Here is a 20,043-nt window from a genome sequence, read left to right on the forward strand (position 1 = left end):
CACCAGGCATATTTCTAATTTACTGTTAATTACATCAGTCGCACATTATTCAAAAATACATTGTTTCAGTTCCTACCGGCCCCTTTACTCCACTGCTGGCATTAGTGTGGTTGTGTGTCCGTGCGACCTTTTCCACACCGGGCGCCCGGGGCTGCTCGGCATGGATCAGCCCCACCAGGAGAGTGCAAGAGCTGGGACAGATGGACAGAAGGACTGGCGATCTCTGGGGGCTACAAACAAGCTCCAACACTGCCAGGAGCTGCAGTACTTTCACTTAACTCCTTCCCTGACCCAGGCACTAAAAAACCCACTTTAAAAAAACCTGCACTAACCGATCTCCCTGCCAGCGCAGCTCCCTGCATAGCCCATGAATGGGTAATTACCTCCTTTACATGCCATTTGCATGCACAAAACCTAGCATGGGTTATTGCACGGGCATGCTAAACGGTTTTTACATGGGCGCATAAGATTAGCGCAGAAAACCACGCGTAATTTAGCAGCACAAAAACCTGCGGCAAGATTTGTGGAGCTTGTTACATTGGCCCCCATTAAAATTATATACACAGGGGCCCCTCTCCATAAAAGGCACTGTAATATTTGCCATCCTTGAAGCTTGACTGCCTCTTACTTCTCAAATGACCATTTAAACAAAATAAGAAAAGGCACCGGGTAAACTGAGGTCACAGCTGTGCTTGCAGCTGTTCTCACAGGTGTGTGTTCAGCTGTGATAGCAGCTGTGACCTCAAATTTCCTGTCAACTTTTCTTATATATTTTTTTTAAATGGTCATCTAAGAAGGCTTCATGGATGGTACTTATTAGGGGCTGAAAGCCTTTAGTGGCTACAGAAAGAAGGACTTCAGTGGGGGATGGATTAGTAGTCTGGGTGGTAACATAGAAACATAGAAATGTCGGCAGAAGAAGACCAATCGGCCCATCCAGTCTGCCCAGCAAGCTTCACACTTCTTTTTTCTCATACTTATCTGTTTCTCTTGGCTCTTAGTAACCTTTGGTTCTATTTCCCTTCCACCCCCACCATTAATGTAGAGAGCAGTGATGGAGCTGCATCCAAATGAAATATCAAGCTTGATTAGTTAGGGGTAGTAACCGCCGCAATAAGCAAGCTACACCCATACTTATTTGTTTACCCAGACTATGTTATTCAGCCCTTATTGGTTGTTTTTCTTCTCCCCTGCCGTTGAAGCAGAGAGCTATGCTGGATATGCGTGAAGTATCAGTTTTTCTTCTCCCCTGCCGTTGACGCAGAGAGCTATGCTGGATATGTGTGAAGTATCAGTTTTTCTTCTCCCTTGCCGTTGAAGCAGAGAGCTATGCTGGATAAGCGTGAACTATTAGTTTTACTTCTCCCTTGCCGTTGAAGCAGAGAGCTATGCTGGATATGCGTGAAGTATCAGTTTTTCTTCTCCCTTGCCGTTGAAGCAGAGAGCTATGCTGCATATGCGTGAAGTATCAGTTTTTCTTCTCCCTTGCCGTTGAAGCAGAGAGCTATGCTGGATAAGCATGAACTATTAGTTTTACTTCTCCCTTGCCGTTGAAGCAGAGAGCTATGCTGGATATACATTGAAAGTGAAGTATGCATTGAAAACCACATTAACTATCAACAAATATTGAATAAGCCTAATAATTGGTAATACCTATAATCGGAGCGGCCTCGGAGGGAACTTTCTTTTGCCCTCCCCTCACCTTCCCCTCCCTTCCCCTACCTAACCCACCCGCCCGGCCCTGTCTAAACCCCCCCCTTACCTTTGTTGGGGGATTTACGCCTCCTGGAGGGAGACGTAAATCCCCGCACGCCAGCGGGCCGCTAGCGCACCGGGACGCGACCTGGGGCAGGTCCGGAGGGCACGGCCACGCCCCCGGACCACCCCGGGCCGTAACCACGCCCCCGGGCCCGCCCCCAAAACGCTACGTACCGCCCCAAAAACGCCGCGCGGATCAGGCCCGCCCCCCCCGACACGCCCCCCTCGGAAAACCCCGGGACTTACGCGAGTCCCGGGGTCTGCACGCGCCGGTAGGCCTATTGAACATAGGCACACCGGCGCGCAGGGCCCTGCTCGCCTAAATCCGGGCAGATTTAGGCGAGCAGGGCTCTGAAAATCCACCCCATAGTCTTTGAACTCTCCATTAATTTTACATACTCTTACCCACCCCTGGGTTTTGGGGGGTTTTTTTGTTTTTTTAATTTGGAGATGGCAGCTCTCCATCCTTCCGCTCCGTGAAGGTGGAACACCAACCACTGGCCACTGGCATCCCGCTCCGTGAATGCCTCTGTGGCTACTGCCACTCCGTGCAGTGTTTTGCTGCCTCCTCTTTATATACGTCCTCTAGACCTGATGGACCTTATCTGTTACTCTTGGCTCTTAGTAACCTTTTGATTCTATTTCCCTTCTACCCCCACCATTAATATAGAGAGCAGTGTTGGAACTGCCTAAGTGAAATATCTAGCTTAATTAGTTAGGGGTAGTAACTGCCACAATAAGTAAGCTATACCCATGTTTATTTGTTTACCAAGACTAAATAATTCAGACCTTGTTGGTTGTTGTCTGTATATAGATCCACTTTTCTTCATTCCCCCTGCCGTTGAAGCAGAGAGTTATGCTGGATATGCATTGAAAGTGAAGTATCTGACTTTCTCCCCTGCCGTTGAAGCAGAGAGCTATGCTGGATATGTGTGATGTATCAGTCTTTCTCCCATGCCGTTGAAGCAGAGAGCTATGCTGGATATGCATTGAACGTGAAGTACCAGGCTTATTTGGTTTGGGGTAGTAACCGCCGTAACAAGCAAGCTACTCCCCGCTTTTTTTGTGAATGCAAATCTTTTTCCATGTTTCCTCTTGCCGTTGAAGCTTAGAGCAATGTTGGAGTCGCATTAACTGTGTGTATGTTTATTGAATAAGGGTATTATTTCTAGGCAGTAACTGTCATTCCCGCAAGCCACCCACTCTTCATTCACGTCCTCTAGAATTTATGGATCCACAGTGTTTATCCCAGTGGTGAGGGAGCCGACTGAGGGGAGTTTGGGGAGGTCACGGGCTCACTGGATGATGGGGTTGAGTGGGGGGAGGGTGCTGAAGGGTGGTGGGTCTTTAGTAGGTGGCGGGGTACATTGAGGGATGGAGGCTTTGTAGATGGGGTCCCGAGTGGTGAGGATGCTTTAGAGAATGGGTGCTTAGTGGGGGGAACTGAGTGGAGGGGCTCTGAGTGGAGGGGAAATGGGAGATGGGGGGAGAAACTCTTTACTGAATTATGGCTACGTCGGGCAAAGAGATACTGCTGCAATTTCAGCACCACGGTTAGTTCCAAATTCAAACTCAGACAGAGACAAACCTCACACAACCTTTGATGAAAGGTTGATACTCAAAAGGATTTCTCTGGCTAAGTTTGTGACTTTGCTGGGGAAACCTGGGGTTTTAAATATCCTACCCTACTGAACAACTACATTTTAGCAGGATAAAACAGAGGCAGAGGCACAATTAATGTCTAAATAGCTGTGAAATTCAGTGCTAGCCAGATAAACTTTCCTGGCTCTGCTTGGCCAAATCACATCCCTAAAGTTAGGCAGATAAGTTAAAAATTAAAACAAAAAACACTTTGCAGCCTGGCAGTCACCTTATCCCCCTCCCCCACTCACCTCCCAAAATAATATAAAAGTCTGTAGCAAGACCATAGCTATCCCCCGCATGCTGTCGAAAAAATGTTTGAAAAATTGTAACATAGCCAGAGCAATACTGCACCTCCAAATATTTAAAAATGTAGCAGCTAGGGCTATTTGATCCACCCCTCCCCCTCCCCTCAACAAGTGCCCACCACCCCATTTCCGACCTCCAGAGCTGGCCAGGAAGCCCCACTGGGGCAGTGAACCGTCCTGGCACTTCTTACAGGATCTCTCCCAGGGGTGGCCAACGCTGGCACTCAGGAGCCACACACACACACACAGGGCCAGGTTTCCAGGATGTTCGCAATGAATCTGCAGGAGCCAGACTTGCATACGAGGCAGGCAGTGCAAGTAAACCCATCTTCTGAATATTCATCGCAGATATCCTGGCCTGTTTGTGGCTCTGGAAGACCGGAGTTGGCCACCCCCCCCCCCCCCCCCCGATCTCCTGTTATCACTCCGCTACTGACTGGGCTGTTCCCCCACTGACTGACTGCTACACCTTTGAATGTGTTTTCTCTTTTCAAGAAACAGGAGTTTCATCATGAAAAACAGATACTGTATTTCTTTAAAAAGAAAAAAAATAAAGGAAGCCAGCGTTCCTGTTTCCCTGCATAAATCACACTCATTAGTTGTCTTGAAAAAAACAGGGCAGTTTTGGAAACGCAGAGTCTCCCAGATCCCACCATTCTGAGCCGTGCGACTGTCTTGTGTTCCAAAATGCCCGATAAAGGATAAGAATGGATTATATCGCAATCCACAGTGAGCGCCCTGGAAGGAGAGGAAATCAAGGTAAATATTTTATAAGAAAGTAGAAAGTAAAATGAGAAACAGTAGCAGTCTTGCTTTAGGCCCCCAAAGTTTGTATTTTGCCCATGGGAACCCCCCCACACCCCCACCCATCACGTGGGCCCTTAATGCCAGGCTGCAGCTGGCACGGAAATCGGCTTTCTCCGTTGCTTGCTGTTTAAGGAATGGCCTGTGCATGCCAGCATTTGCCCTCATTAGCTGTACGATTTGCATTTTGCCTGCTCTTCCGCCTAATTGATATGCAGAAGTTTCCTGAGGTTTCCTCATTTGCCGGGCTCTTTCCGTCCCGTGGTTTTGTTGTGCGCCGAAGTGATTGCGGTAAAACTGGGTTTGCCCTCCTCTATTTCGCTGCACTAAAATCTTATGGAAGAGGAGGGATTTTGTCGTGCAATTATAAAAACACTTCATACAGTTTTCATGCCACGAGACAAGAAACGGCCCTTTGCTTAAAAGTTCGGGGTCCCTGGTTTAATGAATAGGCCCGAGCATGAGCTAAGCGGCAAAACGGAGGCCTGGCCCCATTCACTGGAGCATTCGGCGGGTAATAAATGTTCCAGGAGCGGATAAACCATTGGTGGGCGGTTCTGTGGTGGCTCCGCCTCCCGATCGCCCCTAATATCGTCGTTCAAGCCACCGTGAATTATCTTTTTCTCAGCCAGCGCGGAATAATATCCCTTCTGCCATTCACGCAGGAGAAGCTCAAACTGCTGGCGGGTGAATCGGCTCCAGGGACCTGAATGCTGCAGGGAAACAAAAATATATCCTTTTATTCTCAGCCCCCACATGCAGGCATATCATCTGCACTCATCATTTTCTACAGCTTGCAATTAACCACCAGAGAAGCTGCTAAATGAGACGTGGCCTCCTGCTGAAAGGCAGAGCCGCCTGACGTTTGCAAGCCTTCATGTGCGGTAGAGTACCCCTGTCTGCTTGGGTAGTCTCCGGTCTGAAAAATGCATTGCGCTCCCTGGAGCAGGATGCATGATGTAGCTTTTGCTTCCACATCTGACGCCCCGATGACGACTGATGGCGGTGTCCTGCTCTGCTCCAGAGCGCAGAAAAATAGCTACAAAACTGTGAGATCCTGAAAGCAATGCTAGAAATCTGTATCTTATACCGCAGAGGTCAGGGTCTCCCGCATGCCCAGCATCTTGCAGGAGATGACCAGAGGCAGGCTGCAAAGTGCATCCTGACCTTTAGAATGAGCTGCTTCTTTTTTCCCATTTTATTGGTCTTTAAATAGATTGCATGCAAGCACCACCAAGGGTCACAGCATGGCGCTGAAAGTGCTGCCAGCCACAGATATTATCTCCACTCTGGTGCTGGCTCGGAGCTCGATCCCAGCCCGTTCCACGAGTGGTTAGCCGGTGATATTTACACGGTGAGCTAATGCTGTGTCTTCACATACCCGGCTAACGTTAGGACAGCCCTTTGGCCCGAGCAGAGTTGGCCGGATAAATCAGCCGATTCTGAATATGGAGCCAGCCGGTTAATTTATGGGGATCGACTCCTGTCTTAGCCGGCTAAGTGGCGCTTTGAATATCGGGCTCCACGTTTTGGGGAATACTTCTGTCTCCTGACCGTGAGCTTTGTCCCAGTCCATCATGGCTGCCTTTCGGTGGAAGCTGCTTCTGCCTCCCTGCGCAGTGCCAGGAGATCCTTCTGCCTCTTTGAAGGGCCACCTTCATAACAATTTTTGTCTCTTCATTGTTCTGTTCCTTTTTGCCACTAGAACTGTTTTCCTTGTTTTTTTGTATATCCTTCCCTTTCTTAGATTGTTTTCAGTTTCCTGACACTTTTTCTGTCTCTCCTTCTCTCTGTCTCAGGCTGTTTTATTCCATCCCTCTCAGCTCTTTGATTTTAGTCTGCATGTTTCTCTCTGCTTCTGAGACTTCCCGAGTCCCCTCTCGCCCCTGGTCGCCTACCTCCCCCTGCAAGTTATACCTGCTCTCCTTCCCATCGCCTGCTTCTCTCTTCTCCCTGGAATCACTGTCTCTCTCTCTCCCCCTTACACCTCCATTATTCTCCCCTCTGTCTCTCCTCCCTTACATTACCACCTCTCTCCACCTTGTAACTCCATCGCTCTTCCCCACTCTCTCTCTCCTCTTACACTTTTTTTCCTCTCCCTCGCATCCTTCCCCCTTACAGATTCATCCCTCCCTTTAAAATCCCATCTCTCTTTCCTTACACTTTCCTTTCTTTCCCCTCTTACATATCTCCACCACTCTCTCTCCTCTTACACTGCCATTTCTCCCCTGTTAACTGTCTTTCATTTACTCCTTGCAACATCTCTCTCTCTCTCTCTCTGCCTCCTCTTCCCTCTGTTTTTCTTCCTTCCTCCGTACCTTCATTTTCTCTCCCTCATTTCTTCTTCCCCCTCCTCCTTCTCTCACTTCTGGTGCTCCTTCCTCCTTCTTTGCCCCTAACAAGCATCAGCCCAGGAAAAGAAAAGTGAGCAGGACCTGACCGGGGGCCTTCCCTTTTAGCTGTGGCTGTTAGTAACAGATAAGCAAATAATGCACGAGGAGCAGCAGCAGAGGAAGGGCACGGGGAGGGGGGGGCATACCCACCCACCGCCAGCTGTTTGCAGATGAGAGAGAGGCTATAAAGCAGCACCAAGAGCAGAAAACATTTTAAATAATTCACCTGGCAGCTGAAACAAGTCAAAGCTGTTGGCACCCTGCTCTTTCATTCCAACTGTTATTGTGTTTTCAGGAGATTATTAGTGCTTACAATCTGTAATCTCCTTCTGCTTAGTCGCTCCTGCTATGCTGAAGCTTAAGCACCTTGGGCTGCTTCTGTGCAGAGCTCCGTGCAGGCCACACATTGATACATGTGAAAGATGAATAAAATACAGACAGCTGCAGAGCAGATCTTCATCAGCGCGCCCCCAAAAGTGTTCCACTGAGATATATATATATATATATATATATATATATATATATATATATATATATAGCATGAAGAAAGCACAGGAGCAGATCTTCCCTGTGCAGAGATCACACTGCTACTGTAAAGCATGAATACAGAACGGACAGCTGCTGTGCAATCACCATCTAAGCCCCATGCAGATTTCACACTCCTTCATGTAAAGCGTGAGTACAGAACAGAGGGGGAGCTTCATCAGATCCTTATGCACGTGTCACGCTTATACAGTTACAGCATAAGTACAGCACGGACAGCCGAAGAGTGGATATATTATTCCTCAGAGCCCCATGCGGCCCTCACACTGGTGCACGTGCAGGCCGATGCGATATCAGTGCATGAAAAACAGGCGTCCAAACCGGGCGCGTGTTTTTTTGAGTGCGCGCACGTCTGCCCGCCTCGAGTGCTCCGTGCAATAGTCAAACGAGCCGCCGCGCTAGAAAGGGACACGCAGTGATAATTTGTGCATCCCTAGCGCTCTGCATCGGGCGCCCAGGAGAAGTGGCTGCGCGTCTAGAGCAGCCACTTCTCCTGGGCGCCCAGCCGCAGGGCTGTTCCTGATTGGTCCTTTTCACCGACATGTGACAGTGAGTGGACCAATTGGCAGGACGTGAAGGAGTGAAGGAATTAATATCAGACGCCCAACACTTAATGTATTCACTCCTTCACTGACAGCTGGCAGGGGTTCCTGGCCAATCGGGTCAGACCTTGGGGATGCTGCTCTCTGTGGTTCCCGCTGTGAGAAACCACAGAAATGTTTTGGGTTTTTTTGTTAAGCCCCTGAGCCGGAGATAATTCTGCTTTCTGTGGCTCCTCCTATTTAGTATTGCTAGATTTTTTGTTTTTTTCATCAGCCCTTTAATGCCGCATGCTTTAACGCCTGCTCCTGGGCAGGCGTTAAATCTGCAGAGTTAAAATGAGCTCTGTGGCTGTGTGGCAGTGTTTGCATCGCGGGGTAATAGCGAATAGCCCCATCCACATGAATTCTCACGTGATGAGCGCTTTTAGCTTTGCGCTTGTTTAGATGCGCGTTTTGGACGCGCTGATCCCCTTATTGCATGAGGGGTTTTGGACGCGCGTCAAAAAACGTGCCAAGCTGAGCACGTGGCTGAGCACACTAAATAGCATCGGACGGCCTGGTAAAGCATGAATACTGCATGGAGAGCTGAAGAATGGCCTCATGTGACTGGAAGTCTGCATAGTCATAATTAAAAGTGCACTCCTTTTACTTCCAATAAGTGTACACATTAAAAAGAACAAAGCATGGAAACAATTGTCGACAGAGGACCATCCAGTCTGCCCCATGTCACTCCTGGATGCATGCAGTGCCGTAGATCTCTGCCTTTCTCTCCATGTCTTCACAGCTAAGGATGCTGTGTGCCTAGAATGGAGTGCATTTCAACAAGAAGCAGGGCCGGTGCGGGCTTTTTTGCTGCCCTGCGTGAACAATTACTGTGCTGAAATCCCCCCCCCCCCCCCCCCCCGACACTGCCGTTCATTCATTCTCTGTCCCAGACCCACCAAAAATACACCCAGCTCCCTTCAGTGATACACATTTTAAAACTGACACCATCCCCTCCCCCCACCCCACCCTCCCCGGACCCATCGCTGGTGCAAGGCATGAAAAATATCAAAGAACAGTATTCTGAGGTCAAACTATTCCTTACATTATATTTACATGCACTGCTGTGATGCCAACCAGAAATCCCTGCAGAAAAGACCCTTGGAACCCAAATGGCATTAGGCCTATTGTGATGTGTGTTGGGTGTGTGCTTGATCCTCCGAAAGCCCTAAAACACTAATACACTTCCTATTAGGAGAATGCCTCACCTCAGTCACACATGCAGAACATAAACAGACCCTCACCAAATACAGAATAGAGCATCCATAAAGTAGAAATACAAATGCACAGGCAAAAACTGAACTGGAAACCAAAGGAAGCCAGACCTCTATGCAGTGCAACAATGAAAAAACAGAACCATCACCATTCCTCAAACATCACACAATAAAATCAAGAAATAAAATAAACACATAATCATAATACTAAAAACATAATATTTAAAAAAAAGCTGATGAATAAAAGATCAAATAATTAAAAACTCATATAGAAGTTTTTTTAAATGTCCCAAATACCAATAAAATATTTCAAAACATCAGACATCAAGAAACACCCAAAAAATAAAACTAAAAAGGTTTTACAAAATTCATGCTCTCCATACCGGGGAACTTTGATTTCCAGTCACCCTGACATTGTCATGGATTAGTGGAAGAGGGATGCAAAAATGTCTCCTCTCTCTCTTATAAACACACACACACACACAAGCTCATACACACATAGGCTCCATCTCAGACAAACCCGCAGGCATCTCCAGCTCTTCTTTGGTTGGGATCTACCAGCAGCGTCAGGCCCTCATCTTCATTTCAGCTGTTGGCAGGTTGGAATCCACCTGCAGCACCCATCCTCCGTCTCTTTCACACACACACACACACACACACACACACACACACACACACACTAACACAAAACCCAGGCAGCTCCCATTCATTCTCATACACAGACACACCCTCGGGCAGGCCCCCATGCACACACACATACACCCCCAGGCAGGCACCCATTCATACACGTGCACACACTAAAGACAGAGACCCCCTCTCTTTCTTTTGCCAGCAACCTCGGAGCCTCTCTCATTCCTCTGCTGCCACTGTCACTGCTGCTGCATGGCTATTGGGGAGGTGCCGATTGCTGCTACTGGCACTGAAGCCCATTCTGCTGCCTCCTCTGTGCAGGCCCCGTGGGCTTCCACTTTCTCCATGCTGATCTCATACATTGTGAGATCCGTAGAGAAAGTGCTATTCTTGCACATTCCCAAAGAGTACATGTGCCAATCACTAAAAATTAAAAAATTATTATTATTTTTTTTAACCTTTGCTGTCTGACCTCCCCTTTCTTGGTCTTTTGCCAATTTCTTTTACAGGGTCTCTTTTTATTCTATTTCTTCTCTATCCATCTGTTTTCTTTCCTTCTTCCCTCAAACACACTCAGGTTCTCATTCTCACATGCTGTCTCTCTCTCTCTCTCTCACACACACACACACACACACAGCTCTCACTCTAAAATGCTCTCTCTTTCAAATGCCGTCTCACACACACACAGAGGCTCTCACTCACATGCTGTCTTGCAGAAACACACAAGCTCTATCACTCTCACATGCTGTCTCACACACAGTCAGACACACAAACACAGGCTCTCACATGCTGTCTCTCTGATCATACAGGCTCTCACTCCCACACACAGTCTCTCAACTCTCTTGCACACAAACTCACAAAATGGAGTCTCAGCCTCTCTCTCACATCTGAGACTCCATTTTGCGGGTCGCCACAGGGTGGGCGGGGACTCCACGGTGACCCTGCTCTTCTCAGGCCGCCGTGAGGTGGGTTCCATGGTGGCCCTGTTGCTGGGCCTCCTCTTCATGGGCGCTGCGAGGTGGGATCTGTGGTGGCCCTGACATAAACACTGCTCCTCTTCTGCAGCGGCCGATGCTCCACCTCCTTCCTGCCTGTGCGGCTCCAGTTTTTTTCTGGAGCCACTCAGGCAGGGAAGAGAAGGAGCACCTGGACGTGACGTTTTCTGCTGCTGCCTGTGGACCTGATCTCACTGGCGGCGGAAATGGAGACCCATGTTGCCGCCGGTGGGACAACTCGAGCCTTTCCCTGCTCCCAACACCGCCCCAGCAGGTGTGCCGCCCTGTGCAATTGCACAGTTTGCACACCTGGTGGCGTCGGGCCTGAGAAGAAGGAATAAACTCAAAGGATGAAATGGCACATACCCCCATCTCTTTCCTGGTAGCAAGCAGAAGGGGCTTTCAAGTCCTGATTCCTCTCTAATTACATAAAAGGAAGTCTCCAAGCCCCTGCCCCACACTCTCCTGGCAGGAAGCACTAGGTGCCTCTGAGACCCGATCCCCCAGCCCTTCATGCAGCAAATGCAAGGGGATTCCAAGCCTCAATCCCCCCACCCAACAGCGCCAAGAACAAGGGTCTCCCATGACTTGACATGACCCACTTAAAAAAAAAATGGCATCGGCTAACTTATTGCACTACTTTGCTGCCTGTGAGTGCGTAGCACAGATGCGTCCTAGATCAGTGACTTCCCTTTTAAAAGCTCTGGCTGTGGGGTGAGAAGGCAGCGCTCAATGGTTCCACATCAGATGCAGTAGGGCTTGTGCGGAGCACTTCCGGAGGAGCGAGGCGCCACCAGAGGATGTCGGGCCATGGTGGGCCCCTTCTTCTTGGCTCTGGGAGAGTGGGAAGGGGGATCCGAGCCGAGAGGCCCCCTTGTGCTTGCTGCTGAGAGGGAGGGGGAAATATCAGGGCTCAAGGAAGGAGAGGGTGGGCTACCAGGATGGAGAGGGTGGGATCATGGCCTAGAGATCCCGTATTCTTGCTACCAGGAGAGAGAGGATTAGTGGCTCCATGACCACTTTTGCTTGCTGGCAGAAGCAGGGTTACCAGCTGACTCCAGACTCGCCTGACGGGGTCAGTCGTGTCCTAGCTTGATCCTATTGCATGCAGGGACCTGTAGTTCTGATTTCCCTATTGTAGTCCTCAAGGGCCCAAAACGTTGGGTTTTCAGGAGATCCCTAATAAATATGTATGAGGTAGCTTTGCATGCACACTGCCTCTGTGGTATGCAAATCTATCTCATGCATATTCAGTAGGGATATCTCGAAAACCTGACATGTTAATGGCCCTCCAGTCCGGGAGTGAAGACCACTGCTCTGTTGCATTCCCTAACCCAAGGAAGACTACAAATCCCTGCATGCCAGGTAAATCCTGGACCAGATTGAATTTTTCAGATGAATATGGAGCCATTTGGCAACCCTAGGCAAAAGAGCAGAGGGAAGAGAGCTCAGAAATCCTGCCAGGAGTGAGGGAGGGAGGAATTCCTTTCATTTTGAGCTGATTTTCTGCTGGCACCAGGCCTGAAAGAAACAAATGTAATACTTTATCTGAGTCAGGTGTTAAATGTGTCAGCTTTACTGAGCTCACAGGAAATGGTGTGAAGTACACATGTTATTTCCCATGTTCCCCACAGCCTAATTTACATATGATGCTTCCTCCTTTACCGGAGTTCCATCTTACCAAGACCTTATTGCATGGCACAATATTTTTAGCATGTGCAACACAGCCTTAAAAGTGCACCGTATAGTTTATTGTGTAGGCCCCCTTGTGCCTATGAGAAAAAATATTAGTCCTTAGGCCCCTTAGGTCAGTTCAGCACAGAATTATTCACTCATGCTCCCCCTTGAACTAATAGTGACAGCCAAGTTATGCTCTCAGATGTGCCATTACACTGAACAACATTTTACTTCCAGGTTGATTTCATACTCTCTCAGAAATACAGGTCCTAAGAGAGGCATGGCATGAGCCACAGGGTCCACGCAATCTAGCACAGACAGGAGGACCCTTTCCCAGGGCAAAAAAAGCAGACAAAAGGGGTGATCTGCCAAGCCAGTTACACTACTTGCATTGCATGGGTCGTGCCTATTGTCCACCTCAGAGTTCTTCCAAAGAAGGGATGAAACCAAACAAGAGATAAAGAACAGGATATTCAACATAGACCACAGAAATCTGGGATCAGCCATGCCCCACCAGCAGCTCCTGATTGCAGGAACATAGTAATGATGGCAGTAAAGGACCAGATGGCCCATCCAGTCCTCCCAGCAAGAGTCTTATGGTAGTATCTGCTGTTCGGTAAGTTAAAGGTAGTAACTGCCGCTTTGTACAGGTTACCCCATGAACTCTCTTCTTCATGTCCATCCTCTAGCCTTTAGTAGAAAGTTCTTTTTTACTCAATGCACAATTAAACTCTGGAATTTGTTGCCAGGGGATGTGGTTAGTGCAGTTAGTATAGCTGTTTTTAAAAAAGGATTGGATAAGTTCTTGGAGGAGAAGTCCATTACCTGCTATTAAGTTCACTTAGAGAATAGCCACTGCCATTAGCAATGGTTACATGAAATAGACTTCGTTTTTGGGTACTTGCCAGGTTCTTATGGCCTGGATTGGCCACTGTTGGAAACAGGATGCTGGGCTTGATGGACCCTTGGTCTGACCCAGTATGGCATTTTCTTTTTCTTATGTAGTAATCCACAGTGTTTATCCCACACCCCTTTGAATTTGTTGACTGTTTTGTTCTTTACCACCTACTCTGGAAGGGCATTCCAAGCATCCACAACCTTCTCCGTGAAGAAATATTTCCTGACATTGGTTTTGAGTTGTCCCTGGAGTTTCATTTTGTGACCCTAGCTCTACTGTTTCCTTTCCGACAGAAAAAGTTCAAAGTTTGTGCATCATTAATTAGAATCTTTCAGGTATCTGAAGGTCTGTATCCTATCTCCCCTGCACCTCCTCTCCTTCAGGGTGTACATATTTAGATTCTTCAGCCTCTCCTCAAGTCTTCCAATACAGACCCCCACACCATTTTGGTCGCCCTTCTCTGGACCATCTGGAGATACGGTCTCCAGAACTATTCACAGTACTCCACTTAAAGCCTCACCAAAGACCTGTACAAGGCGATTATCACCTTTTTCTTGCTGATTATTCCTCTCTCTATGCAGCATTCTTCTGGCTTTAGCTATCACCTTGTCACATTGCTTCACTGTCTTCACATCGCCAGATATTATCGCCCAAGTTTCTCTCTTAGTCCGTACACATCGTGTTTCGCTCCCCATCACATTCAGCTCTTTTGGATTACCACATTCCAGATGCAGGACTCTGTACTTCTTGGCATTGAATCCCAGCTGCCAAATAGGGATTCAATGGCATGGATGCTACCACTGCTAATGCTGACACTTGTAATATTTGGATTTTATGAAATAATTTATTTATTTATTTAGAAACTTTTATATACCGGTATTAGTGGGGACATCATACCGGTTCACATATTAACAAAAGGTTTAGAAGTACATTTCAACAAGGTAGGCGAACTGGGCAGGGGGTTAACCTAGGGCAGTAGGGAAAATAGATTAAACAACAAGAAATCAACAAGAGGTCATAACAAGAAGACAACAATGTACAATGTGATTAAATTCCTTAATATAAGGAAAAGGGTGGTAATAATCCTATCAGACAAGTGGTAAAGTAATCAAAAGTGGGGACAGGGGGTAGACTCAGTCATTAATTAGTGCAGAAATGTCATATGCATCGTATTGATAGGATTTGCATCCTATCCAGATCTCCATCTTACTGAAGCTAAATAAATTGGATTCTATTTAAATCAAATGACTTGCTCGCATCAAGCAAGCTGGATAAATGGAAATAAGAAGGGAGCTTGCAAGTCGCCCAAAAGGAGAAGCAGCATTGTAGGTAAAAATGCTTGCATATCCTGCAAGAGTTAGCTAGCAAAGGCGTGGTAATTTGGTCTTGTCAAGGCCTAATGATTATTACTTAGCTTATTCTGTGCACTGTTGCATGAGAGTTAAATTGATCTGCCCTGGGGGCTTCCAGCTAACATGTGAATGGCACTACAAAGTAGTCACCCATATGATTCCTATTCTTCGATCATTTCCAGAAGTCAAGCAACATTTTAGCTTTGATGGCCAGATAGACACAACTGTTTATGTTTCTCTTGTGTATGGATGGTTTGATCTGTTGGTTCACAATGTTAAAAATAACCTGTGCAATCTGCATCAGGCTGACAAAGAGTCTGGTAGTCGCCTGGATGTCATTCAGCAGCCTTTGTTGAAATGAGTTGAAGGTCAGGATCCAGTTCCTCTCAGAATTTGTCCAGATAATTAAAAGTCACCCATCATATTTAATCCTGACTGGCACCTCTCTTGGCACCCAGTTTTAGCAAAGAGGTCAAGGGTTCAATTCATCTGAGAATGGAAAAAACTGTCCCACCTGCTACAGGTGGGCTCCCCGCCAGAGTGCGGCCCAGGCACACGGGCAGAGCAGAGTTCACTGTGCGGGGGAAGCTCGCACTGCTGCTTCCTGCACTCTCCTTGTCCTCTGGCTGAATGGAGGACTTCCCTTTACCAATGATTTCAATCCAGCACCTTTTAAAAACACTCAAATAAAATCACTGTAAAAAGTTCACAATTAAAAAAAAAAAAAATGAAATAGAAGTTACCTGCAAGAACAAGGTGGTTCTAGAGAAGGCCCACTGAGACACGTGGACCCAGATGTACATTGAGGTTTCCCCATTTTGGTTTTGTGAAGAAAATGCGCATCACTGTGCAGAGGTGGAGTTATTTTCAAAGTCATTTTTTCAGGTAAAACAGGTGCTTTACCCATGGAAATGAACTTGCAGAAAATCGTCCGTCCTGTGCGCAGGTAAAAATATGGACACGGGGCCTCTATGTATAAGCTGTTATCCACACCGGGAGGAGGCAGTCTCGGCCCCTAAGTATACTTAGGCATATATACACTACTTTCGAATTTTAAACAGCACGCATAGAATTCTTCTCCAAAAATCACCTGCACAGCTTAGAAGGTGTAAATGTGAGCCGCTGGTAGCTTTCCTGGGATCATTCTCAAAGGGCCACAGTGTGCATATGATTTCCCTTTGAAAATCAACGTTGACGTCCACGGGTAAAATGTACCTGCAGGCTTTGCACCAATGCGGCCAGTTTTAAAATTATCCCCCTACCTAGAGGGTGATTTTCAAAACTGCAGGAATGTGCTGAGTCTGCAAGTCCAAGCTCCCTTTCCAATTCAGAAACTGATCGGAGAAAAAAAACTACTCCCACAGATTTGCGCCTGCTTTTTTTCTGCAAAGATTTATTTTTTTCCCTGCAAGCCATGCTCATAGTTTCAAAGATGCGAAACCATGCGCATTGTTGCATGCCACCCTCCCTCCCCCGACATAACCCCTCTTCCTTTACCCACAGGTGAAAATCCATGCGCTGTTGACTCCCCCCTGCATTCTTTTACCCACCTACGCAGGCAGACCGGCTCCGGCTGACCCAGGCAGGTGGCTTTTGAAAATGACCTTGCCCATTCATTCGGCGCTGAACGGCTGTCAACGACCCTGGTTTCTCAACACAGTGGCAAGTTGGAGACTGATAGTGGGACTGTGTGGTGGGCTGAGCCAACCCAAACCGGGCACTGATTACGGATTGCCAGTTAAGTACTGATTCCCCCAGTAATGTCAGGAGTGTGGCACATTTTGAAAAGGGAAGCTCCTGAATTATTGTTAGGTCAGAGGACTAATGAACAGAGTGGCCCCATACAAATCGACCATCTTAAAAGAAACAATGAGATATCTCATCTACTTAGGTTTAAATGATCAGTAAAAAAAAATATTTTCTTAATTGTTGAGGCTGTGTCTAATGACAATTGCTGAACTTTTCAGCTAGGCTCTATCAGCCGGATTTTAAGAGGCCCGCGCAGGCAAATACCAGGGGTTACGCGCATGGCCGGGCCCTGCAGAAGTGCCGGGCATTAAGAAAGGGGCAGTCAGGGGCGTGGTTTGAGTGGGGGCGGGAGGTGAGCCGGGACAGCGCCATGAGACGCTCTCCCGGGGAAGCGCACGCCAGCAGCTGGCTGGCGCACGGAGTCTATTTCTGCTCCGAAGGAGCATTAAAGTAAAAAAATATATATATTTAATAGGTAGAGGTCAGAGAGGAGAGGGGAAACGAGAGGAAGGATAAGTAGGTATATAGGGAACTGGGGAAGGCCTACTCGCGTCACCACGCATTGCTTTTTAAAATTCACACCCCCCCCCCCCGTGTGAGCCAGTCCCGACCCGCTCGCACATGTGTGTGCGGATTGTAAAATCCGGCGTACACGGGCGCATGGGGATTGTGTTTTATAACATGTGTGCGCATGTTACGAAACAGTCGCATCTACGTGCACGCGCCGGGAACCGCGTGCACGTGGACATCCGCGCGAAGTTTTTAAAATAATCTAGTCCTTTGGGAATAAAGCTGCCAAACAGTAGCCTGCGTAACTGAAAGTCTCCTGGGCACTTTTGCATGTACAGACGCACCTTGTAGCCAGTTTCCAAAGGAAAGCTATCTGGGGGTGTAATTAGCTGTAAGGTATACAGACCTTGCACTTCCTATTTCTGGGAAATGTGTGCCTGGGTCTGAAAATTAAACATATGTGCATGTTTTCCCTCCACTGACTCCTCCTCAAATAAATTACTAAATAAATGTAAGTCCTTCTATAAGCAGTTGCATTACACAAAAATATATCTTCCTTCTTAATTATTCATTTATAATGAGCATCAGCGTTAGTTATTACTTATGGGACAATCAGATAAAAATGGTAAAGTACGCCCGACTTTTTCCCTCTTTATCCTGTGTTACAATCATCTGTTTGATCATTTTTTTATGGATATAAAATCTCTGAGAAGGTAACTCCCCTTTCAGTCGTGCAATCTGCCTGACAAAGTGCTCTCTTTTGAGGCAATCTCTGCTGCGGGAAGCCACGTTTGCTTCCAGAATGCTCCGCTTACCTAATTTATTTGCTGCATTTTTGAGAAGTTCGTGGAAAACAATTTTGGCTCAGTGATTTGTTTCATTTTTTTGGAGGAGGGGGGCGGGCAGTAAAACTATTGTTTGCTTTCTTTTGTGTCATTTGGGTTATTTCTTTCCCATTAAAATCATTGGGGGAAGCAATGTGAGAGCCACCCAGGGGCCTGTGAGTTCCCCACAGTCAGTGCTTGAGTAAAAGGGGTTCAGTGGATGAAGCGATTAATGTAGGGTCCTCCCTAGCCCCTTGTGCTCACAAAGGTCACATGGCAAAAGGGCCTCTCTTTCCTACTAACTCTAGAAGAACTGGAGCCCAGGACCCACTCAGCGACGTCTCCCAGAGGCTGAGAGGGAAAGCAGAGGCAATTATATTAAATGAAAGGAAAACTTAAAAAAAAAATACTTTCCTTTAAGCTGCAAATTTCATTTCTGCCTTTTCTTTATTTGGCTGACAATATGGAGTACCAGGTAAGGCTAAATAACCAGACGTAAAGAGTTCTCCAGTGACACATTTTCTTTAATAAAACTAATTGTTACCTTATAACATAAGCGTTTCTCACATTTTAAACTAAATTCAAGTTAGGACTGGAGACTACTAAAGCACCTACCTTTCTTTTTCTATTTAGGTTTACAGGTTACCCAAAACCATAATAAACTCTATGTTTGGATATAGCAACAAACAGCACTATTATCAGATAGGTACTTATTCAATTTTTTTTATACATTCTTAAATATTTTTAATACAAGAATTGGAGTCTTTTCTTAAAAGGACGCCTGTTTTCTGCTTACAGCGTTACTACTATTTTCACAGAATATAGATTCAAATTTTCTCCTGAAGTTAGCAAGTAAATTTGCAGGTCAGAGGTGTGTGTTGCAAGCAGAATTTTGCTCACAAGTCCATAGCTGGAATACTTGAGTTGTGCCAATCTTCCTGGTCCTGAACTGGATCTCCTTCAGTATTTGTTTCCTTCTTTGGCACCTATTGCACTAACTTTACAAAATCAATTGGAAAAAAAAAAAAACCCTATGGGGCCGATTTTAAATTTTACGCGCAGGGGGTACATTTGGCGCGCTACCCGGCGCGCACAAATGTCCACCCGATTTTATAACATGCGCGCGCTGTCGCACGCATGTTATAAAATCCAGGGTCGGCGCGTGCAAGGGGGGTGCACCTTGCGCACGCCGAGCCCAAGGGGAGCCCTGATGGCTTTCCACGTTCCCTCCGAGGCCGCCCCAAAATTGGAGTGGCCTTGGAGGGAACTTTTTTTTTATCCCCCCACCTTTCCCTCCCTTCCCCTATCTAACCACCCCCCGAGCCCTACCTAAATCCACCCCCCCCCCTACCTTATTCGATGGAGTTACGTCTGCCTCTGGCGTAACGTGCGCGTGCCGGCGGGCTGATGTGCCGGAGGACTTGAGAATGTCCCCGGCCCTGCCCCCGGACTGCCTCCATGCCTCATTCCCCACCCCCGGACCACCCCGTACCACCGCCATGCTCCGGCCCCGCCCCCGATCTGACCATTTTCGAAAGCCCTGGGACATACATGTGTCCTGGGGCTTGCGCCTGCCGCCGAGCCTATGCAAAATAGACTCGGCGCGCGCAGGGGTAGGTTTTCGGAGGTTACGTGCATATATTACACGCGTAACCCTTTGAAAATCTACCCCTGACTGTTCTTTCATGTCCCTCTTCTGCAAGTCGTTTTCATTGTGTTTCTCATTCACTGGATTCCTAAGTGATTTTTAGAAACTAAGATAAAAGACAAAGGAAAGAAATGTGTTCCCCTAATTTTTCCTGTTAATTTCTCTTTTCTTAGTTTTTCTTAACAGAATCTTTCTTTTGGGAGCAAAATCCTTTATTAACACACTCCAAAAGAACATGTTATGTGAGCCAGCCATGGTTCCTTCTCCTGTGGCTCGCTGGCACTGCTGTGGATGGCAGGGTTAGTTTATAAGCATCCTACTGCTACTGGAAAAGTTTTAAACACATTGCTGGCAACTGAAATGCACCTTTTTTTTTTTCTCAGAAAGGAATGTTGTCAGCTTTTAATTTCTTTCAAGTTAACCAATCAGTTTAGACCAAATTTTCACAGCGTTCCTTTCTTTCATCCAAATGGTGGCTTAAGAGTAAGGATAGCAGTCAGTGAGAGACAAGGCTT

This window comes from Rhinatrema bivittatum, chromosome 3 (genome assembly GCF_901001135.1).
Source record: "Rhinatrema bivittatum chromosome 3, aRhiBiv1.1, whole genome shotgun sequence".
Taxonomy (NCBI): Eukaryota; Metazoa; Chordata; class Amphibia; order Gymnophiona; family Rhinatrematidae; genus Rhinatrema; species Rhinatrema bivittatum.